Source organism: Rhipicephalus microplus, chromosome 10 (assembly GCF_043290135.1).
Source record: "Rhipicephalus microplus isolate Deutch F79 chromosome 10, USDA_Rmic, whole genome shotgun sequence".
Lineage (NCBI taxonomy): Eukaryota > Metazoa > Arthropoda > Arachnida > Ixodida > Ixodidae > Rhipicephalus > Rhipicephalus microplus.
The window spans coordinates 71820455-71845078 of record NC_134709.1 but is presented as its reverse complement, the minus strand read 5'-3'; positions in this window follow the sequence as shown (position 1 = coordinate 71845078).

Below are 24624 nucleotides of genomic sequence, written 5' to 3'. Positions count from 1 at the left end.
CGCCTTTTCAGTGAGTGGTCTCCTGAGATTTCAATACTCGGAGTTACTTTCACTGCATTTGGTATACAAGATAGCATCTGGTCATCCGTTGTACAAACTCTTCTAAGTGATATCAAAGCATGCAGGTACTTCGAATTCCCCCTCTTGGAACGCCGATACTTAACTCAAACGGTGTAGTTGGGAAAATTTTGGTACCTTTGCCATTCTGTTAAACTACCGCTCCACGTCTGCAGGAAAGTGCAAAGCTGCATCAGTTCATTTTTTTGGTCTGATGGCACAAAATTGTTATCGCGTCCAGCGTTAGCTCAACCGCGAAATCAAGACGGTTTTCCATTCCTCGACGTTTCCGTCACGGCTTCTACATTGTGCCTTCACACTCTATTACGAGTACTAAGCAATGATGGCATGCCCGCTCAGACACTGGCTCGCTACCATCTGGGGCCATCATTACGTGCCTTCTTGCCGGATAGCCAAATAAACCAAGGTCACCAATCAACTGAATTACCATCTTTGTATCAAGCCCTTCTGGCATTTTACCGACGTTTGGAAGCTACGTGCCCAGAGATAGAGGTGGCCAATTCTAAAGTGGTGGACACAATGGCCACCCTTCCACAGCCCTTAGTGCCCCAGCATCGTCAATCTGTAATGAACCGCGCTTGCAAACCGATAACTGCCGCAGTGTTGCCAAGGCATCTCAGAGACTTTGTGTGGAGGCTGGGCTGGGGCTTCCTCCCCACGCGAGATCGGTTGCAGCGATGGAAGGTGATTCGCACTTCCACTTGCCCCAACTGCATCTTGGTAGAGACTAATCGACCTGCGACATTTGAATGTGTGGTTTCCCGCCTTTTTTGGCGTGCGGTTAATGCTGGTTTTCTGGGACAGGGTGTGCGAACTTTCGTGTCCAACGGCCGATTTCCGCGTAGCCGCTTCTCCGCTCTGTTAATAGTTGTGGGGCTGTTCAGCCTTTGGAGAAACCGATATGAGGCCGTAGCTGCCAATCGCCGCCGGCGTTCTTTGTGGCCGATACTGGGGAGAATGAGACGAGAGATCCTCGCGTTCCTCTCCGAGGAGCTTTTCTTCCTCGGGGAGCAAGAGTTTCTGCGCCATTGGTCGTGCCCTTTCGTCAAGGTGGAACACGAAAGGATACAACTCATTTTTCGGCCAACTTGGTGCTAAGCAGCGCCCGTTGAGTTGTTTTATATGATTTCCTTTGTTACATATCGTGTTTCATTGCATCTATTGTATCGTTATACCATTGTATCATGATATCGCATTGAGTTCTTGTGTACATATATGCCAACATTGTCATGTATATTAGAGCAAATGTCTTCGCTGTAACGTAGTGATGTTAGTCGTGAAATATTGATGTGCCGAAGTGTATGTGCCCTCTTACCTGAATGGTATGAAGCCTTTGTGTTCTGTTCATGCTGTAAATAAATTTTTTCTAAACAGATAGCACTGCGTGTAAATTTCGGGCTGGTATTCAGCTCTCCCATAGTAGAGTACTGTGTTGCACAGAACACCTACCGGTTTAAGGAACGGAAACTGTACCTTTGGGCGGTCGTATCAAAATAATATGCAAATACGTAGCGGTGGCGTACTGAACTGCAATACCGCGAGGCGAGATGGCGCTAGTAGTACTATCAACATGAATAAACAGACGCATTTTTTTTTTACTGCAGGTGGGGGAAGGGGTGTCCCGCGGCTGGTTCGTGCTGCTCACGTTCTCTGTTTTTTTTTTCGTTGCCCAATCACGCTTCGCGTCTGTAATTATCGCCAGGGGACCTAGCTGGCCTCGACTGGCAAAAACAACGTCAATTAAGTAAGATTTTCATCGTTTAGTGCAAGTATTCAAGCCGGTACAATCAATGTATATGGTCGGGTCCGAACAAAACAAGTCACGCATACAAATCGAAAGCTTTCAACCCATGTGTAAAGACTTTTGAAAGCTAACAAGCATATGCATATAACTGAACATCGAAATCACTGAATGAACGTCGCTCTCATTGTTTTGTGACGCACGAGTTTAATAGCGTGGCTTCACGACAAGGGTCCGATTCTGCCGTCAGATGCGGCGCTTGCCCCGTAGTGTTGATCTTGAAGCGAAAGCATGATGTGGAATCGGGAAGAAAACTTGCACATTGCCGATAGATAACTCGCGCAGTTAGAGCAATGTAGTTTTGCTAAATTTGTTGAATAATCGATTGCGGATGCGTGCATTTCTGAATATTTCTCGCTCTGCAATGCTACCATGAGTACTTCACGATTCTGCATTGTCGCGTCATGTCGAGATGGTAGGCACTAGTTTTAATACTCAGCCGTGAGTCCATATTATCGGTATTATGTATTTAGAGGATGGGCCTAAAAATATTTCAGGCTTGCTACATTTATTGTTTGATGTAAGTTACACAGTTACCACAGCTAGAATTTCTCGTCGCAGGTAATGACCAGTCTACTGAGTATGCAGTGAACTTGTATGCTAAAGGTACACTTATGAGGTGTGTGCTTACAGATCGAAAAGGCGTAATTCTAAGAAAATAAGCTTCAGGTATGCATTGTACAATTTTGTTGTCTGTACATCTTTTTTGGTACTCTTACATTATTCTATCTGCTCAGCCGTGAGCACAATCTCTTTCTTGCATAGACATATCCACAGAACTTGAGAACTCTCTTGCAAGCAAGCACTCCTGAAATCAATTGGTGGTACATGATGTGAATGTGTCCAAATAATGGATCAATAAAGGTCAGATTTATTACGCGCTTGTTATTGTGTTTACCTTTTTAATATACTTGTGCTTGAAAATTAAGTTGTTTTCTTCCTGCTACTTTTAGAAGTTAGGACTTGAAATACGTACTATTTTGCGGTGTGGCTGTAGATAAGTGAAGATCGTCTATGTTTTAACTACCTGTGCAATTTCCTAGATTTTTTTCATGACCGTAGTGCACAGAATTTCACTTCGTATTGGTAGACACTATAGTTATGACAACTTAAATTAAAGAGAAACAGATGTGCACAAAGCAATCTGGAACGTTTTTCTGCAAAAAAAAAAAAAAACAGTACCACATGCAATGAACACAATCTTGCTCTTCATGACAGCATTCACGTCTTTGAGGAAGCTGTGCTGCAACTGCTTATCACCTTTATGATTTATCATTTTAGAAGCCCATTGAACATATGGGCAAAGCTAAATCAATTGAGTACAGTCTTGTAAGCTTTGGCGCATCTTTTTGTAAACTTGTATGAGCCAAACATAATTAATTAGGACAAAAAATTTCTGGGTGTTGTTCGTAAACTGTCACAAGGCACAACTAATTGTCGGAAAGCCTGTTAATGCCCATCACTGTGGGTGTGTACATTATGTAGTGCAATTAATAATTTCCAACGATTCACATGCCAACTGTGAAGTGATCGTGAGTCGTACAGTAGTGGGCAAATTTGGATTGATTCTGGCTTCCAGGAGTTCAAACAAATGACATTGTGGCCTCACAGGAGACAAGACTGCTTGTCGAAGCATTTGCTTTGACCCCTTATGTTAACATATTTTTCAAATTTTCAAGCTTCCATGTTTTACGGGTCAGTTCAGTTCACTTGCACCAATCCGAACTGGTTCACAGCTGTGCACGAGAAGTTCAGAACTTGTGCGGCAGGAGTTCAGCGGTGCGGCATCACAAGTGAATAACGAGGTGCCGACAAGGTGGAATCCTTATTTTTGTTCGCTTAGTTTAATGAGGTGCAAACATCTTTGCAAAACAAGCCGCATTTATAGGGGTGGGTACAGCACCTAAGTCTAATGCTATGTTACTTGTTAAGCTGTGCGAGCGGCTACACCAAACCAGCGCCGTCAGAGCAGAAGGTACAGGAAAGTCATGAAATAGTTTTCGTGCTGTACCTCTCCTGCGCTTTTTGAAATGAATGGCAAGATTTAGAAAATGCAATTGCTGCGCGACTGAAACGAATGGCGAGGTACAGCACTTTGTAAAATGAATCATGTGGTGCAGGCGAATCAAACAAACCTTTAAGTACACAAGCGTCTTAGCGTTTCACCCCATCAAAATATGGCTACAGTGGCTGGGATCAAACAGTGTGTTGTTGAGCTCAGCAGTGCCACACAATCCAACTAATAGTGTTACAGTTTCAACATTATTGAAGTGTAGATTCCATGCCATGGTAGGCAGGCAATGCTTGTAGCTAATCTAAAGCACATATTCACTATATGTGCGGCAAAACATTCACAAATACAGCATTACATATGTCAGGTTAGAGATGACCTGTTGTTGTGGACATTCAGATGTTTCAACGTGCTTGCAGAGTGCACATTCGGGAGTAGTCATCCTGTCATTGCATGACAGTCTGGAAAAAACAAGTAACATCACTAGATATCAATGCATGAAATCAATGCATAATTAATCCATGAAATTTTCCAAAGTAAACAAATAAACTCCGTTAATTAGGAAACAGAGTATTTTATACATATATGTAGTGGTACCTCTTAACACGTATGTCACTCAGGACTGCTTCTTCACAATGCATGTCATGTAGCAGGTTCCTTGCCCATTTTACACATTTGCTTCCCTGCCAGGTGGGCCAGGAGGCTGTCGCAGAAAAAGAAGTATTTCTCATTTATGTGACGCTTAGTTTGTCACACTATAGCAAAACCAGACCCATAATTATGTGATGTTTCTCAAACGCGACTGCAGTAAGCTATTAACTAGTAGGTTTTTGCACAATATATATGGGCTATCTAAGAAGACACATGCGAGGCGACAGGGATTTATTTGACTTCTTATATCGCAATGGCCTGGTTGGTGTTACCTGGTGATAGAATTTCAGAATTTACTATTGAGTCAGCGACTCATTCCCACGTGAAGCTATGCACGCCGCAAGTGACGCACGTTTTCCCGGTTACAGATTAAGACGTTCAACAATTTTAAAATTTAATACTGCAATGCGCTGCCACCGTGTGACACCTGCGAAGTCATTGGCCAAAAAAAACTACATATATTGAAATGAACCAACTAGCCCGGCAAGCAACCATCCTTAAAAAACTGAAGTGGTTTCTACTCACCGGCCCGGGCTTCCAACGGGTTAATTAATCCGACGAAAGCTTTAATGGTGGCTTCGTTCCCCGAAAGTCACTCGAATTCCCTTCGCGAAAGCATTTGAACGAGTCAAAATAAACAGAATGTGAAAGAATGTGTCGGTCGGCAGAGGCTTGAATTATTTACAGCGAAACAAAACAGTCCGAGACACCTCCGAACGTACCGCGAGCCGTTACCTGCCGTCGCAACCGTTGGCCGCCGCAAACTTGGAAATGAGGATAATGATGTCGATAGGCTGCTACTGACATTGAGTCAGCTGGAGCAAAAGCTATTACAAAAAGTTGATGACGCAGCACATGTTTAAGAAAAACTACTTGCTAGAAGAACAAAATGTTTTTTATGTGTAGCGGTACGCAAATATGTATTATTTGATCATTTTAAAATAAAACTTGGCCCCGACGAAGGCGCCTCTACAAGAAAGTGCAATAGCGCGAGTGGCGAGAGAGGTTAGTAGATCCACTCTGGGTGTTTGAAGCAGAAACGCGCCGCGGTTGAATTTTTCGCCCTTTACAGGTGAGCACTTGAACTTGAGAGTTTCCGTGGCCTGCGAGTACTCTAAATCGTTAACAACATTTTATAGACACACAATGTCTTAGCAAGTTTTACGTGCCTTATCAAGTGTGAGGCTCATGGGACCGCTCAAGCTCTCCCAGTACTCGTACTCTGAATCGTTGACAACCATTTCTAAACAGACAAATTGGCTCCAGTATGTGGAACTTCCCCTATCGACAGGGCCTAATCAACTACGAGGCCCACAGGATGGCCATATGCTATGATCTCATAGCAGAGTACCATGTTCCATAAATCGTTAACCACTTCTTCCAAACACACACAAAGCGGCCCACTTCAGTGAGCAGCTCCGAACGGCTCAGTTCAACGGCCCACCGGTTCACCAGGGGTCGGTTACTCCGTGTGTTTCCCACAAGACAGCTTAATTGATGACGTCAGCACTGTATAACTCTTCATTTATGACCTTGTCGAGGAGAATTCACCTCGGTATTCTAAAACGCCCCTTCACTCGAAGCTCCACGTTCACTTGAGAAAGCCGATAGAAGCGCCATCTATAGGCGGAAAAAGTCACTACGTAACTATGATAGTTTTCTGCTATTCTTGAGTAGCGCAGCGTCATTTTCAGCCGAGCAGCGGCGCAGTGTGCGGCTCTGTCATGTGAAGGGTGACAGTCGAGTCAAGGAGCGTTTCTGAATACGGGGGTCAGAGTTTCGAAGTGCATCAAAGGACGCGCATACGCTGTGCGTCGTCAAGGCAGAACTAGAACCAGCCACGTCTAATGCGCAATCTCTCTCTTGCCCACCGTTTTTTAACGTTTCTTGTCGCATGCGCGGGCGCATTCTTTTTTTTTTTTACTAGCCCACTCACGCGTGCTTCGATATGCGCGACGATTCTTTTTAATGCGCCCGCTTGCTCGTGATATGCCGTTTTCCGCACGTTTCAATTCACGCATTTTGCAAGGATACATTCAGTAATCGCTGCAGCCACACGTGCATTAACCAGAAAACAACAGAATGAATTGCACTCAGCACGATATGTCCTTGGTCTCGTTTTATTGTCATCGTTTCCGAAAGTCAACATTTTCATCAAACGTGGTGCGACACTACATTAAGCGATTAAAAAATTAACAGGAGAATAATGTAGAGATACTTGAAATGAATTGCAGTGAACTGGACATAAAAAGAAGAAGCACACAGGACGAATCACTTTGTCAGTGTGCCTGTTCTTTTGTTGTCTCGTTAATTGCGCTCCATTTCTTGAACTGTATGCATCACCAACTGGCGCAAACCTCTACTCTTCTAAAGAACACACACGTGTTCAATCTCACTAAAAACGGAAGTTTACAGCAAGGTTAGGGGCTTGCATAACCGTGGTGTAAAATAGAACACTTGGGCACATCTTAAAAAAACATCTTTATACTGATAAAAGTGCACAACATCTCGTGACACATGCACATGATACGGCACAGAATTCAGCTTTTATGTCATTATTATGACAACAAACAAACGTAAACATCCACGGCATAGTGAGAACAATAAAAGTAGGTGAATTAGCTAAAATGGAATGATAATGTAAACATTTAAATATTTCAAAATAAACTCTAGTCAAACTCAACTAATATTGGCCACACTTCATAGTTTTTTCTTTCATATAACTAGTGATATGGAAAACACGGAACAAAAGAACACGCAATATCGAAGGATAATTGCCCTTGAGAAGAACCGATTCTGCAGTTGTTCAGCTGTAGTCTGTGCACAGCGATGAGCTGCGGCCTTCTGGAACAGCCTAATAAGAACGCTTCCATCCTGAAGAAAAGTGATCGGCTGCTGACCCGCAGGGCGCGGGTTCAAATCCGGGCTGCGGCGGCTGCATTTCCGATGGAGGCGGAAATGTTGTAGGCCCGTGTGCTCAGATTTGGGAGCAGGTTAAAGAACACCAGGTGGTCGAAATTTTCGGAGCCCTCCATTACGGCGTCTCTCATAATCATATGGTGGTTTCGGTACGTTAAACCCCACAATAATTCAATCACTCAATACACGAGCGCTGAAAGGTAACTGTGTCGTAATTTCTAATTGAGCGGAAAGGTCAAGAAGTGGCAATGCAGATATGTACAAATGCAGGCAGAGACATACGTTAAACCGCCGCATATATTTTTACATAACCGGTTGTTTACTTGTTTACAAATGCGTAACGATGCCAACAGAAACAAGAATGTCAGCAACACCAGAAGCGTTAAGCTGGTACGAAGCGCTGGGGCTCGCAAAGACGGTATATCCTCGTGAGAACCGCATATATAAGACATTTTATCACCGCATATAATAACTTCAGCGGATAGCACCTAACTACAACAATCGAGGTTTAGCCTACGTGACAGCTGTATCATATGAGTACTCATGTAATGTTTATAACATTGGAGAGCAGGCACTGCAACATAGATAGACGTTTCACGAACATCAGGGTTTATTTCACAGGTAGTTTTGAGACCTGGCGTGGAATACATCATTGCTGTGCAGAAGACTATGGTTTGAATTCTGCTAGGATCCTGGCACTTATTTTTGGCATTTGTTGGGTGAACGCTGCCAATGCCAGCTTTTCTCTTAACGCCCACGCGTTGAAACTACCCAAGTGTGTTCTAGCCAATCCTGGGTAGATATGAAGTGTCAATCGCCTGCGACACAGACCCACAAGTACCAGTGGCCTATACCGTTCATGGGTGTGTGCGTAATGACAGACCTTCCACATTTGTTACTCTGACGCTTCATGGGGAATTTCGACAACGTACCGCAACAGTTCAGCGGTGTTGTCGCTACTTGTGGGAATCAGTGAAAGATTTACCTTTATAATATGAGGATTGCCATTATTACTATAAAGAAAATATGATCATACAAGGAAAAGTTGGGTGTCATAAAAAGCCCAACATTTCATTACAATTTTGCTGTCCTGAGTATCAGCGGTGAATCCGCAGGCAATGGCTGAATTTTTTTAGCGAATTCATTTGATGTGTATCTTCGACCCAGCATGTGACCTACTAGGATGAACAATAAAAGAACAGTGTGAACAAACAAAAAAACGAGGCAGGAACGTCTGCCATGGAAATAGGAGAAATGAGGCTTTGTAAAATTACAAAAATGTGCATCCGAAGGTGCATATGAATAAGGGGAATTATGTGCATCTGGAGAAAGGACGCTAAGTAACCAGAATACAAAATTTTACGACTCATAATAAGCCGGAAGCCCTCTTAAAACATGAGACCTAACTCACAGACCATACACCTCCACAAGGAGGGTTCTTGACAAACACGTACCAGTTGTGAGATAGAATATACGGCACAATATACAGGGACCGCGCCAGTCTGACGACAATGGTCGACCTGCCCGTCTCTTTGTGGTCTTTTCGCTAGCTATCTGACCTAACTTTTATTTTTATGTCCGGGGTTCAGGGTCTTTACAGCCGTGTAACACCCCACACGAACAGCAAAGCTTGTAAGGGCGGGGAAGAGCGGTGGCAGCACAATAGGGATGGGGTGTCCGGGTTGGAGCTATAGTACTCCGTTGCAACTATTCTTTCTCTTTGTCTTTTTTACTGCCGGAAGCGATGACGAATGACACACGATATTAGGGGAAGCTTAAGCACGCGTAGGTTGTACACACTATCTGCATCAAGGACCACCAAGTTTCCCACTCCTCTGTCGTGCTAATCCTGGAAGAAAAAACAAAAAAGATAACTAAAGGAAAATGAATCGGAAGTTTTAAGAAACATTTAAATTGTGCTGCAGTTCGATGCCTCACTACTTTGTTTCTATCGAAAACCCGACGTAAAGCTTAACTGTATTCATGTTGATTAATTGATGACACTCTTTAGTGGTGTCCTTCCTTTGCACATCAGCATTGTCGTTGCACAAAAATGGCGCAAGTAAAAGTCGGCGACCACTAGCTGAGTGCGAGGAATAACTGCACATCTAATTTTTGATTGTCCACATTACATGTCACGAAAAAAAATTAAAGACACTTGATCTTCGCCTTCAAAAGTAGGTCACCATAGCGTAATCGCGCTTCGTCAGCATTGCCTTCTAGACTGCTAAGTTTCTCCGGTTTTCGATACATGCCTCAACTATATTGTAAAGAAACAAACGACTGTGTGCGTAACATTGGTCGTTTCAAGGTACCATTTAATGTCTACTGCGAGCGCAGTTGTAAAGCACCCCCCACGCCGTAATTATTTCCTTTAGTAATTAGCGAATGGCCCACGACGAGTCCGTACATACGGCAAAACGCGAACTTACAGGGCTGTTCACTTCGTTGATTGTTTAACTGCTGTTGATAATTAAGTATGTCTGAGCACATTGTACTAGATTTACAGGACACGGGACAAAAGGAGTCTGGTGAAAGTGTTTAAATCTACCAACGAATGGAAGGGGCGCTTTATGAAGTGAAAGGAGCGTTTTCTCCACTAGCGAGAAAAAGAGGTTGTAGACAACCTATACAAGGACGCAGAAGGCATGGACACTTTGAAAATTTCTAGTAAGTTTATTTTTCATATATTACCTAGCTGCTTCTTTGTGTGCTAAGGGGGTGGAGGTATCGCACTGACTTCCTGCATCGTTACCCAGTTCTGCGTAACCTGTTTCTGTGGCAAGTAAGAACTGAACCACTGAGCGGAAGGTTTTATTGAAGGATTTTTCTTTCAATTGTCACAAAATGATGAACCAGAATCTGACTGAAGCCACTAAAAAGTGCGTTGTTCATTTCTCTTCCCCCTTCTGCCAGTGTAATCTAGTATCTCGGTTCACTGATTGAACTACAATATGAAAGTGAGCTCATCCCCATCCAACGGGGCGATAGGTACCAACACCAATAGACATTGCACAAGTTCTCATATATCAATGAACAATCAATGCTCAGCAACCTCTGTGAAGAAGTGTAGCCCAGTCACATTATACTGATTCCTGTTACGGAGGAAGGAGCGTGCGTTTCTTTTTTCTTTTTTTTCCCTCTGTATTGGTGCCTTCACTGGCATAGTGCGCTCAGCATAGGGGAAAGCTTGTAAAGGTAGATAAAGGGGGCGTCAGCACTATAAGGACGGGTGAGAGCCGTTTCAATAACTTTCCTTTTTTTGTTTTTGGTGTAGTTGCTTGAAGAACTGGTAAATGACACGGTGCATTAAGCAATAAGCAGGAAACAACCTCACCTAATTGTTGGCAAGAAAAAAGGTGTCGTGTCTTCAAGAATGCTAGCCCTAGCCCAGGGGACCTCGGTTGTCCCTGCCCATTCAGCCAGCGTAGAATGTGTCTGTGTTTTCACGATCGCACCGTCTTTTTTTTTTTCAACGCTTTCTGTCCGGAGTGCAGTTGAAGGAGCTCTCTTGTGGGTACATCAAGGTTGCGTTTTCGTAAGGTATGGTCCTGCACTGTCAATTCCGGCTTGAATGTGTAATAAGACAAACATTACTTCTTTGTAAGGCAACGTTTTGGCTGCGAGACACTTCTTTTACTCGCCGAGCCTGTTCCCCACAACACAGGTCAAACCGGTGATGATGAGTACTTACATATAATAAGATTATGCGTATGACTAATGCTCACACTCATTTTCCCCCCACGCGTGAGCGGCCAGTCTGGACGCGTCTTATACGGAAATGAATCGTTGAACAAATGGCTTCAGATGGGATACGTGGACAATCTTCGAACCATGCCTGTGGCGATCCGAAGAAAAGTCAGTAAAAGTGACACGACAGTTCACTGGTGACGTTTTTTCAATGATTGTATTGGGTGCAATGAAGCATGACTGAAACTTGTCGCACAATTCTGGAGTACGAATAGGTGCCGAAGCAACACTTCGTCCCCCGAACTGAAGGAGACGTGGTGATGACAGCTGTCGTAGCGCTGCTTGCGATCTTGCTGATTGGCTTCTGTACTAAGGCGATCTCGTTGCTGACATTCTTCGAGCCTTGAGATGAACTGCGCTGATATGGTTGCCGAGGTGTCAGTTGGAACATTTAGGAAAGAGACGTCGATGATGAATGTCGGTGAACGGCCGTACACGAGGTAGAAAGGAGAGTAGCCAGTAGTGCTATGAACTGCGGTGTTATGGGCAAATGTCAGAAAAGGCAAAATTGTACCCCATTTGTCGTAGTTATGTGCGATATACATCGATAGCGTGTCTGTTAGTGTCCGATGAAATTTCTCTGTCAGCCCGTTAGTTTTGAGGTGGTAGGCTGACGTCATCTTATATACTGTGCCACCAGTCGTGAGCAGGGTTTCGATTGTGGTGAACAGGAACGTCTTGCGGCGATCACTAAGGAGGACGCGAGGTGCACCGTGACGCAGTACAATGCCGTTGAGAAGGAAGTCTGCGACGTCTGAAGCAGAACTTGTGCGCAGTGCAGCAGTCTCTGCGTACCGTGTCAGCAGTGACAATCCAACGATTACCTGCCGGCGTGATGCGGAGAGGTTCGAGTAGGTCTATGCCGACGATGGAGAAAGGTGTCTCGGGAGACAAGATTTGTTGCAGAAGGCCAGCACGACATGAAGTTGGTCGTTTCCGCCGTTGACACAGATGGTAAGATGCAACATACTTGACCACATAGATAGAGATGCGAGGACAGAAGAAAGGTCTCCTGATGCGTCTTTGTGTTTTGTGAAACACCACGTGGTCTGCACATTGGTCGTCATTGGATAATGCTTATGCGTTGGATGATGCGATTGCAATATGGGTCATCACGCTGGTTATGTGGCGAATTTCGTGTCGTGATTTGAAGCCAGCGTGTCGATAAGCGGAAGGTAGGATAACGTCAGTGGTGACGCAGTGTCTTGGCCACAAGCCGTGCAATCGGCAGACGTACTCGATGATGACAGTGAAAGGGGGCAGCGAGAAAGAGCGTTTGCATCTTGGTGTTGTTTGCCAGACTTGTAAATGATGTCAAAATCGTACTCTCTTAGGCGCAGCACCCAACGACTGAGGTGACCAGACACGTTTCGCAGTGTCGATAGCCAGTATAAGGCGTGATGGTCTGTAATAGCTCTGAAGTGACGCCCGTAAAGGTACCGTCGAACTTTTTGTATGGCCCAAACGACAGCGAGGCACTCCTGTTCAGTTATGGAGCAGTTATTTTCAGCAGCTGTAAGACCACGTCTAATATACGCAATAACTCTTTCTCGTGAAGTGGCATCCTGCTGTAGAAGAACTGCATGCTCGCAGCTGTCGTTCCAAGCGAAGGTATATCCTGATATCAGCAGCTTGTACAGTGGGGACGCGATGGCATCAAACTGACTGACAAAATGGCGGAAGTATTAGATGCCAGGCCCCGGATATTTTGTCATTGTTTGTGAATTTCTGGACGAGGAATGCGTATCACGGCAACAAGCTTGTCAGCATCCGGCCGAATGCCATTTTTGCTGCAAAGGTGGCCCAATACCTTGATATTGTTGTTGGCAAAATGGCATTTCTTTGTGTTTAGCTGAATAACCAGACCGTTCGTCGAGGCTGGAGAAAAGTTCAGCGCCTTGCAGAGAGTCAAGTGAGTCGTTGACTCATGGCATCGGGCATACGTCTTTGCGCGTGATCTTATTAGGTGCTTAATAATCGACGCAGAATCGCACCGAACCATCCTGTTTTCAGACTAGCCCTACAGGTGATGACCATGAGCTAGACAAACGCCGGGTGACATCTCGTTTGAGCATATCAGCAACGTTGTCCCCGAAGATTTTCCGCTCTGCGGACGACACTCGATATGAACGGTGGCCTACAACTGTATTGCCTCCCGTTTCAATTCGATGCACGGAGACGGCAGTGTGACCGAAAAGCTTGAAATTGACATCAAATGAAGTGCTGTGTTTTTGAAGTATACCCAAAAGTTCTTGCTTTTTCGCTGACGTGAGATCAGCATTTATTGTGGCTGTTAAAGAAGCCACCATAGCATTGTCAGCAGTACTTGTAGAGAAAGATGGCGAGTGTGCGTGAAGGGGCACCAGAGAAAGTGTTTCGGTATCTGTGAAGCAAACCACAGTGGTGCCCCAGAACAGCGCAACGAATCAGGGTTAACTACCCTAACTAATGCTCTGCCATCACAAAAACGCACCATGCTAGGAGCAATAGTAAGTCCACCAGAGATGTAGCATTCAGACGGTGCTAGGAACACTTCACAAGTAAGGATCTTATCTGATGTAAGAGTCACAATGTTCTCATTACCTGGGGGAACAAAAGTCTTCAGCGGTGACGGAGCGCTAAATATGAGATCGTTATCAGACGAAAGCACAGTATCTGACATGCGAATGACTCTCTGACGTCAAGATATTATGGCTGAAGCTGAGGAGAGGAAGTCCATCTTAAAATGAGCGCATCAGTACACGATGACAGAACGAGGAGCTGTTTATGGTGAAGGATGTCCTCAATAAAAACTCATGCGGTCCAAACACAAGAAGGCCAAAAAAAAACCGCATTAGCACAGTGAAGGGGAGGGCCATCATACTGTGTCTTCACTTTTCGCAGACGGGAACACAAGTCGACACCAATAACTGAGAGCGATGCACCTGTGTCCACGAAGGCTTCAGTTCATATATCCTCAACACACGCTGAAAGTACATTTGAGGGGCGTTCTCGAGGAGTTAGATGCAGTCCGTAAGATACCGCTTTCCCTACCGAAGCTGCACTGTTTAGTTTTCCGGCTGATGATCAGACGCCATGGTATTTAGATGAAGCGATGACGAGAAACGGCGCTTAGGCGAGGGGGAGCGATAGCGCGAGGAGCGGAAGGAATTGGCAGCATTGAAGTGCTGTAGAGATGTTGAGTGGTGCTGGTAAAAGTTGGTATGGGTGGCGATGTTGTGAAACAGGGGCCAACTCGTCCCTCTCGAAGTCACCCTAGTCGCGCATTTCGTCTTGTTGATGTAAATGACAGAACCGTGAAATGTGGCCGCGGATTCCGCAATATTAGCAAAGTGGTCAATACGGACGCCAGTAACGGAATAAGAGAGGCGTTTTGTTGGGGCGGGAGCATTCAGTGAGGGCTGAGTTGTTGACCCATGCTGCGGTGAGTGTTGAGAAGGTGCTGCTGCAGCCACCTGAGCGTACGTGGGCGCTGCAGCGGTATGCCGGCTCGGCACTTGCTCACACGTCATAGACGCGAGTTCCTGGCTCACGATGTTGCGAAGGCTGCCTGCAGAAGGCGTCATGTGGAGCTCATAGAACGACGAGGTGGCCTAGAGTTAGAGTTCCTCGCGGATCATGGACCGTATCGACGCACGCAGCTCACTGTCATGCGTTGGCCCGAAATCTAATGTGTCTGCTTTTAAGCGTATGAGCTGAAGGTCATCGAGTCACTGACACGAAATGTTGATATCCGGTACCATGGTGGGGTTCTTTGCCGCTAAAGCGTTGAATGCGACGGTGCCTATGCCCTTGAGCAGGTGGTGAACGTGGTCATGCTCCGCCATGGAGCTGTCGACGCGACGGCATAGGGCGAGGACATCTTCAGTGTACGAGATATAGGACTCGCTGGAGTTATTTACACGTTCTTGAAACTTCCGTTTTGCTATGTCTGCATGGACAGAAGGATTGGCAAAGATGTGACGGAGCTGCAGCCTGAAGACAGGCCAGTCTACGAAAGCCAGCTGATGGTTCAAAAACAAAGTTTAGCGATCCCCGTCAGATAGCACGGTGCAAGGGACAGCTTCGCAGAATCATGCGAATGGTTAAGCGCACTCGCATGGTCGTACTCATTTAACCAGTCTTCAACATCTTCAACATCTTCACCATGAAGGCCGGCGAAAATAGGGTTATCTTTTTAAGGGGTGGTCCAAGAAAGCATGCCCACGAATGCAGGCGGGTTGGCTGGAGCCGTGTTGTTGTGCTCGTCTTGCGGAATAAACATGGGCTGATTGCGTAGACGGCGACCCGACCGAAGCTCCGGGGATGGTTTGTAGTTGACAATAACTCGCTGAAGGGAGAGGATCAGGGGATTGGAAAGCACTCCACCACTCAAGAGCAGCGCTGCAGTCACTGAAGTCTCCATGCAAACAGGACCAACTGAATACAAACATTACGAACTCATTACGAAAGTCTGTGACCTCCACCACTGCATTGTTCTACAGTGCATACCTGCCTACTGCGGAATACAAGGCAACGTCCAGGCTGATGACGCTGCGAAAGCTGAACATGACACTTCGGCAGAAATTGTCGAGATAACTATCTTAAGGCAAGACGCTGCAACGCTAGTGTCGGCACACGCTTGGCGCCTCCAGCGATTCCTCTGGATAGATCCTGGCCAATAGTATGGTCCTCTGTACAAGATCGATTCATCGTGTTACTTCAGGATGCTGCGAAACCTCTACAGGCAAGACGAGACATGTTTACACCGCATCTGATTAAACGTTGCATATACGAATTACTTTAGGAAAAAATTGCACTGTCAGACTCAGCATTTTGTGCACAATGAAACGTCATTAAAAAATTCATGCCCTCTGTGAGTGCACGACATACACATCAGAGTGACAGTCTCTGAACAAGGCCTTAAAATACAACAAGACAAAAGCTTGCAGTTGAAAAATATTCTAGGCCCATGACAGAACAACTTCGGTTCGTTAGACTCCACAAAAGCGCTACTGACATTCTTAAGGGCCACAGGCTTGAACGAAACAATGTAAATAGGCCAGTGCGTGTAAGTGACTGCATGTGTTATGTGACTGTTATGCGTGTATGTAACTGTATGTGTTGTGTGTTTATCATTGTATATATCATTGTCATCATCTGGCAGCTGGCGTAGCCTGTTAGGTGAAAAACCAGGCAAACCTCTCAAGCTCCCCATTAAAATAATTCTCTCTCTCTCTCCTTCTGGGCGATAATTTTGTCTATGATGGAAACTCAACCTCGTTGGACCTTAACTCTCGTTGAAAATTTTCAACAGTTCATATGGAGGTTTAACCTCACCAGACTATAATTGCATTTCTGGTAATACTATAGTTGAGCATTGCAGATGAGTGATTAAAAGGGCGTATTTCCTACCTGGTTGAAGGCTTACTTTATTGAGTGTACTGGTGTGTGAGATTACACTTAGGAAGAGTTATACAGAATGAGGCCATTTGGTGTTCACAAAGCAGCGATACCTCGGCTAAACAAGCCTAAAATGGTACTATAATCATCAGCGCAATTGATAAATACAGGAATGCATTGCGTAAAGTAAAAAGGGTAAAATAATTTGTAGAAGTTAACATTCCCATAGCACCTTTCAAAAAAGTAAATACAGCCGAAGCCCCACCTACTTCTAAATAATGTGTTGAAAAGAATGAATTTATAATAGTTTGATCATTTATATCTTGCTTTCTCAAATACTGAAAAGCGTGACCTCGTCCATTAAAAAAAATTTGGGTGCTATCCAGGGCTCTACGTTGGCCAAGTACATAGATACCGCACTTGGCATTCAGCTCTCTAAGAGACACTTGCATAGATAATTTAGAAATGTTAGTCGATATTTTCGTTCACGATGATGGCCTGCCATTTCTAACCTCTTCACTAGCAAATATTGATGCAGACAAGAAAAAAAATGTGGCTTGGAAAATATCATTTTTCGGGCTTTTAAAAGAAGAAACACACCTAAAAACATTGCAATTTCACAGTTTAAAAAAAGGTCTCAACATACGGGCACATCAGTAAAAAGTATTGTCAAAACACAGGGAATAAAGGTGAATGCTGGGTTTAAGTGCTTCAAATATTGTGCACTTTATGGTCTGAGACCAGTGAAATAGCTCTGGTTGACCCTTCTTTGTGTGCACGGAGTCAATAATATTAAAGCTTTAAGCGACGGTGTAGTTCATGCTTTCGTTGGAGACTAGTTGTGTTTCATCGCATGCCAAAAATAGTACCAGTGTATTCATTTTGTCAAGATATCTCATTGCGTTATTTTGTAGATGCATGTCACATATGTCATGTATATTAGAGTAATGATGTGTTCACTGAACATAGGGCTGTTTGTCGCGACACATAGATGTGCCAATGTCTAAGCACCCCTTATCACTAGAATACTAGGCAATTTTCGTTCATTGTACATAGTGTAGATAAACTTTTTTTAACAGAGCACATTTAGGAAAGTGTCATTGAATTTTTGTGCTGCTGCAGTAGAAGCCTTTTAGGGGACAAGATGTTAAACCGACATGGAGTACTGTACGCATCGGAAGTGTTTAGACTTGGCGAAAATATATTGGAATGGAATGAAAAAAATGTCTATTACAGAAAAAAATGAATTCAGGGCTAGAAGCAGGTGAGTAGGGTTCCTAGTCCAAGGCTCCACTGTCCTCAGCAGCCCACCGCGCTAGGTAAAGGAGCGCCACTTGGGCCTCCTGTTCCTCGCTGGCGAGCAAGATCTCCCATCGTTCCGTCATAAATTTTTTTCACTGGAATTCGATGCGTATTAAATGTGGAGCATTTCGTAGTCACATCATGTCACACGTCATCGGCGTTTACACCCCCACTGAGCATGCTCGCGCCTCGTGTATCGTACCGCATGCTTGCGTCTCGTGCCAACTATTTGCTCCCTCCTTTCTCGCCTAGCGAAAACGACGAAGGAAGCGTCTGCTAGTAAAACAGAATGCTCGAGCTGCACAACCGTTCATTGGCCACTGAATCGCACATCAGCGTCCCACCACATCTTGAAGGCAGCCCTTCTCCTTCATTCTGTAAATAGAAATAATAAAGACGTAAAAATAATAAAAACAATTAAGTATTCCCAAACCATCTCTCGCCTCGCGAGACGGACGCCGGCAGCATCTGCTAGTAAAAACTGCCTACTCGAGCTGCACAACCGTTAACTGGTCACCCTGTATACGTAGGCACTGGATCGCACATCAGCGTTCCACCACTCGTTGAACGCAACACTCGTCCGTCATTCAATTATTAGGAATAATAAAGATGAAATAGCCATTAAGCATTTCCTAACCATACCGAGTTACGCAACATTTACACGAAAACCCCCTCCTCCCCACTTTGCGGCGCATTTACTCGAGTTCCCGCCATTGGAAGATGCGGGTGGCATTATTTTTTTAATCTGGGTGGCCTTAACTCACATTTTCATGTAATGTGAGCAAGTGTTGGCTGTCGTCCACACCACGGGTATGAACCGGCGTATCTGGTTTGGTGCAGCGCATGTTTTAAACGCAGGTGCGGGTATGTATTTGTCTGCAGGTGGTGCCACTCATGCGCTTCTTTTGCACAGGGCCGAGCATTGGGCGGGGAGTATCGCCATCGTTCTCGACACTGGTATTCTTTCGCAATACCCGCGTTTTAATGGTTGGGAAAAGCGGTTTCGCTACGCCAGCCCAGACGCTGACGAGCGAGAAAGATGACAAAACACGCCAAGCCGTTGCCACCAAAGAACATTGTCAGATGCATGACCGCAGGTTATGATTCCACGCTTGCACATCACACGTAAGAACCTCCAATTAAGCTGAGCGATAATTTTCTATGAAGAACACTTCTTAGTCACGTGATATCGCGCTCCGGCGTCGGCGTCAGCGCTGTCGACACCCCAACTGCGCATGCTCGGTTCGTTTCGCGCATCTTCCCTCGTTTCGTCTCCCTCCAACATGAATTGCTGTTATTTTGATATGCAAAGGAGGTGCACCAAATAGTCTCCCTCCCTCCCATAATTTCAAACTACAGCGCAGAGTCGTCATTTTCTTCGAAATAAATGTTACATTTACTGAAACTTTTAAATCCAAATGCATTTCTTAGTCGGGCTATGTCAGGCATGCGGCGTTGTCAACGGCGTCCATGCGGCAGCAGGTGTTTTCACTCCGCTATCACTCCCTCTCCCATAGCAACAGCCCCGGGCGCGCGCGCGCTTATCTTCGCCCTAGTATGCGGAAAATGTGGTGCGAGAGTTTGTAGGAGAGGGTAGGTTCAGTGCTTGGCCGCTTTTTCTCTCGCCGTTCACTTTCTCTCCTCCATGTTCACCACTCTCTCGTCCACTCGTGCCTCAATCTCGACCATTCGCTGCATGGACGCCTCTCAAGAATATCCAGCAATGTGTGCTTGAGACACCGCTGTGAAACGCCAACGCCGAGCCAAGAACGCCAGCGCCCTACCATCGCACCCGCTCGCTCCTCACTCTCGACCATTCGCTGGCTCGGTGCCTCCCAAGGCTATGGCAGAAATCAGTGAGCTTCATCGGTTTACCAAGCCATGGATCACTCGCGGACGGCCCGTGGACGCCTCGGCTCAAGGGTGGCTACACCACATGCACGTGATCTAAAAGTCCCGAGCCAGCCCGAGCGGCCCCAAGCCATCTGAGCGCTTGATGCTGACTGCATCCGCTGTGGCGTCTGCTATGCCTGGCTATGCCGTCTGCTCCCTCCATAGCTGAAACACAGGCCACAACGCTGACCCATTTGCAAACTAAACAGCAGTTAGGTAGTGAATTATACCAATTTCTGTTGTGATGCAACTTACTGTAAGTGAACTAAATGAGCGCGTGCGCATCATAGACCGGCGCAGTCGTTCCACCGCTGTTTCTCTTAACGAGTATAACGCGTGTTTGCCCGACCTTCGGGAATACGCACATGCTCGATGTGGCTCATAACACTGATGTCAAGAACTGGGTGCGCTAACAATGCGAAATCCAGAAACATGCGAGAAGTGGAGCAGAAAAGCAAAGAGAGAGCAAGAGCGCATTGAAAATTTCCCGTGTCTAACTTAAGATGGCCGCACAGCATGCGCACCGCGCTGTCGTCTGCCAGCTGACCGAAAGAAATTGTTCGGGCGGTCCCGGGCGGCCCGCAGGCCGCCAGGTACGCGAAAAATTAACATGCGTCCGAGTGATCCCGGACCAGTGGGCGGAGCTTCCAGTTGGTCCCCGAGAAAAACCAATGCGGCGCCGGCGTCCGGGGCCGTCCGGAGCCGTCCGGGTCGGGTAAATCGATGACGCTCAGTGAACGCGGGGGCTCCGGAACCGAGGAGGCAGTGGGGGCCGTCGTCCCCACAGGCTATAAAACAGAGAAGGCATGCCCCACCCCCTAACACGGTACCCTCTTTCGGCGCAAGAAATGCTTTAGCATCTGCTCACGATTCTCTTCGGAGAGGAGACGCATTTTTTGGGGGCGAAGCTCCTTATGCCGTGGGTCGTGCGTCTGCAATGTATGTAGTAGTAGCAGTAGTAGCAGTAGCAGTCGTAGCAGTAAGTAGCTAGCTACCTGTACGGCTAGAAGAGTGGCACGCGCGCATCCTTTTCAACTGAGGAGGAAACCAGTGCACGTTATTCACAAATAAAAAGATAGTTGTTCCTTATGAGATAACCTAAAGAGACGAGTATCGCTGTTTTATTCTCCAATAATATTGCCTTAAATTTGATGCTTGTCAAAAACAAACTAGTATCAGAAGGACGCACTTTGAGCACAATCTGACTAGAAAGCGTTGGCACGTTAAACTCACTGGGCGTAATCTCCTTGGTTTTAGCAAGCTTTAGCGAGGATTGGGCCTTAGTGCCATGAATATAGCGAACTAGTATATAGCCATGAACTAGAAGCGGTGAAAGGTGGGAAGTAGACACGAAGCGCAGTCCATAAGAAAGTGCGCGAGTGCCACCTCTGGTTTAGTCCTTGGAATGCCCACTGGATGGCGGTACTTCTATACGCTGAATATATGATGAAGAGCCGGACGGATGTACGGACACATGAATGGACGGATGCACGGATGGACGAAGAGACAGACGCACGGCCGGTCGCACAGACGGATACACGAACAAACAGAAGCAAGAACGAACAGACGGACGGACGCTTCGCCCCACTCATCATCATGCACTCCGTGGATAAGCTGTGATTTTTTATGTCTATCAGTGCTTTCTTTGACTGAATTTGACTGCTTGAATTTGGATTCCAGGAATCATTTGCACTTCCGCAGTTTAGGGAAATTTCTGTGCCTTGTACCCGCTTGGTTAAAGAATAAAAGGAAAACCTAATACTATTTATGCAGCGTTTTTTAATGCGCAGGTTACCAGCAAAATTCTGTTCGGACTGCCAAACAAGTTTTGAGGCATAACCAGATCTAACAACAGGTCCCCCAGAGTGATTGACGGAGAGGCGGTGTCATAAACTTTACTCTATTGACGAACAGTGCCTGTCTGTTGTGCCACGCGTACTGCAGTCCAACTTCGCGAGTACAATAAATCGTAAAATACTCTTTTTAAACACATTTCCAAAGAGCCGAAGCCTCGAGATGGATTCCAGCTCTCTTCTAGTAGAGTACCAAGCCCTCTGATACCCTTTTCACACGAGAAGATTTATTGTCATTTGCACCCAGTCACATGTACTTTTAATGACATAGATCGACTGTCACAAGGTGAGGTCTAATGTTATTAAGAGAAAATGACTTCAGAGAACGAATGAGATAGCCGAACTCACTCGAGTGAGTTTTCGTCACGTAGATGTACTCTCGTCGGTAGAGGACCGTGAAGAGATTATATGTGAAAAGGTTAATGAATCATAACAAATAATAATAGAGTTTTATTTTAAGTACTGTTTAATTTCTTTGCATACTATTCAACTGATCCGTCAGAAAAAAGATTGATTATTCTTGTTCACAGAGAGGAGGAGAAAGCAACAAAAGGAAGAAGGCAGGGTAGTTAACCAGAAAGACATCCGGTTGGCTACCCTACACTGGGGGATTACGGAAGGGGACAAGAAATACGAGAAAGAGGGAAGAGAGGGAAAAGAAAAAAAGGGCGGAGGAGGGACTGACAGTAATTTCACCGCACAGCGACATTCTCAAAAGTGTCACCGGCCATGTTGACCATGTTATCCATGCGCCAAGTATTTATGCTAGCCTTGGAGCTGTCTTTCTTGGTTAACGGCACGAAGGGTTTCTTGGTTTCTTGGCACGAAGGGTTTGTCACGTGGTATTTTTTGTATTTCGGGGGCATTTGTAATTAGCAGAGAAATGCTAATACCTAACTGATATAAAAGTTCTAAAATGTCTAATTAGACGTTTTGCAAACCGATCTACAACTTTCTGATTGATTTTTTTATCTATCTCTGTTTCCTGAAAAGTTAATTCAAATGAAATTGTAAAGCTGATAAAGACGTAATTAAACATATCTAACTAAACAATATTTGCGAACACAAAAATATCTAACTGCAGGCAACGGTGAGCAAGATGCGTTTAGTCGCGTCGTAATTACGTGTTACGGCATATATTTAAAACTCTGGCTAAAGTTACGTGGTACACCCTGCACACAAGCCATAAGCTATACAACCGTAGTGCAACAATAGCTCCATCAAGGCCAAATTATCTATCAAATAAATCAAGCGGACACTGCCAGCTGCGAACACCTTCACTGGCAGTGTGTTTCATTCTGACATTACAATCGCACCGAAAGGTGATGTCATTTATTAATTGTATTAACATTACTATATAATAACATGCGAATTATAATATTAGTCATAGATCGTAATTTACGTCACATAATCACGATATGACTAAGAAAGGCACCGTAGTAAAGGGCTCCGGAAATTGTGAATATCTGTGTTTCTTTTTTTGCATCGATATCACATAATACATGCGCCTTTAGCACTTCGCCTCCTTTGAATGCGTGCCCCGCTGCGGTGGTCCAGTGGCTAAGGTACTCGGCTGCCGACCCGCAGATCGCAGGTGCAAATCCCGGCTGTGGCGGCTGCCTTTCCGATGGAGGCGGAAATGTTGTAGGCCCATGTACACAGATTTGGGTGCACGTTAAAGAACCCCAGGTGGTCGAAATTTCCGGAGCCCTCCACTACGGCGTCTCTCGTAATCATATGGTGGTTTTGGGACGTTAAACACCACAAATAAATCCATTTGAATGCGACTGCCACGGCTGGAATCAAAGCCATAAATTTCAGTCGAGCAGGGGAGCACCGTAACAGCTACACTACGCAGCAGACGTTTGAATAAAGGCGATGAATGATAGGTCAAACTCACGGCACTGACGAATGCAACACTGCGCGCTGCCTTTACAAGCTTGAACTATACTTTCCAGTGTCCTGAACATTCATCTGTTTTATACACACAGAACACAAACATTCCTAACGCAAGCAGTATAAGGTAGACCATCCTAGTTCATAACAGCGCACGGCGTGTCCATGGGAATAAACATTTTTTTTTGTTTTCGTTTTCTTATGCTACCTCATTACCATCAACGACGAACAATCAAAAGGCCACCGTCAGAAATTCAACGAAGCACTTTGCCATAACAACCGCAAAATTTCCTCAATATTTCAGAGTGCTCCTGAAACCGTTGAACCATACTGACCAGGAACGAACCCGGTGTAAAAGTACCATTTGCGCATTGTTTTATGAGCGGCAGCCACGGAGTAAGTGTGACCGTAGTTTTGCTATTAATCTAAACTTAGAACTTAGCCGAGCATGACTGCTGACCCCAAAGTGATGCGAAGTTAGATTTTAATGCCGAATAGATTGCCTCTGTTACACGGTCCGGTGAGCAACACTTTTTTACTGCATAGACAGCTGCACCAATATTCTCAAAGATGGGTGCACTCATATCTGTGGTCCAGCTGTCATTCGTTACTCGAGCATACTCAAATTCCGATGCTGGTGCTGTGTATATTACCATCGTGTACATTCACATACATATCTTTCTGTACACAGATTCAACGCAATCCCACTGGGGAAGCAACAGATGCAGATTTCAGGAATTGTTTACTGATGCAGTGTTCATTCTGCACACTATGCCTAAACTTGGTTTTGACGATTTCAAAAGCTTACGATCTCCTGTTGCACACGATGCCTGGTATTATTGTCTGGCCTGATGGCAACGAAAGTAATGTGACCAACAAAGAGAGCTTCTCTTGTATAATCATGTACTGGAAATATAAATGAACTCTTGAACATAGAAGATGGTGGGCGGATCACCGTCGAGAGCAGTCGCACCTCACTTCGGCTCCGCCAATTTTCGGCCCTCGCGTCGGTCCTTTCGACCCTATCCGGATAATTTCTTCACGGGTGGCTGGAGCACATTGTCTGGATTTCTTCGACACCCACTTTA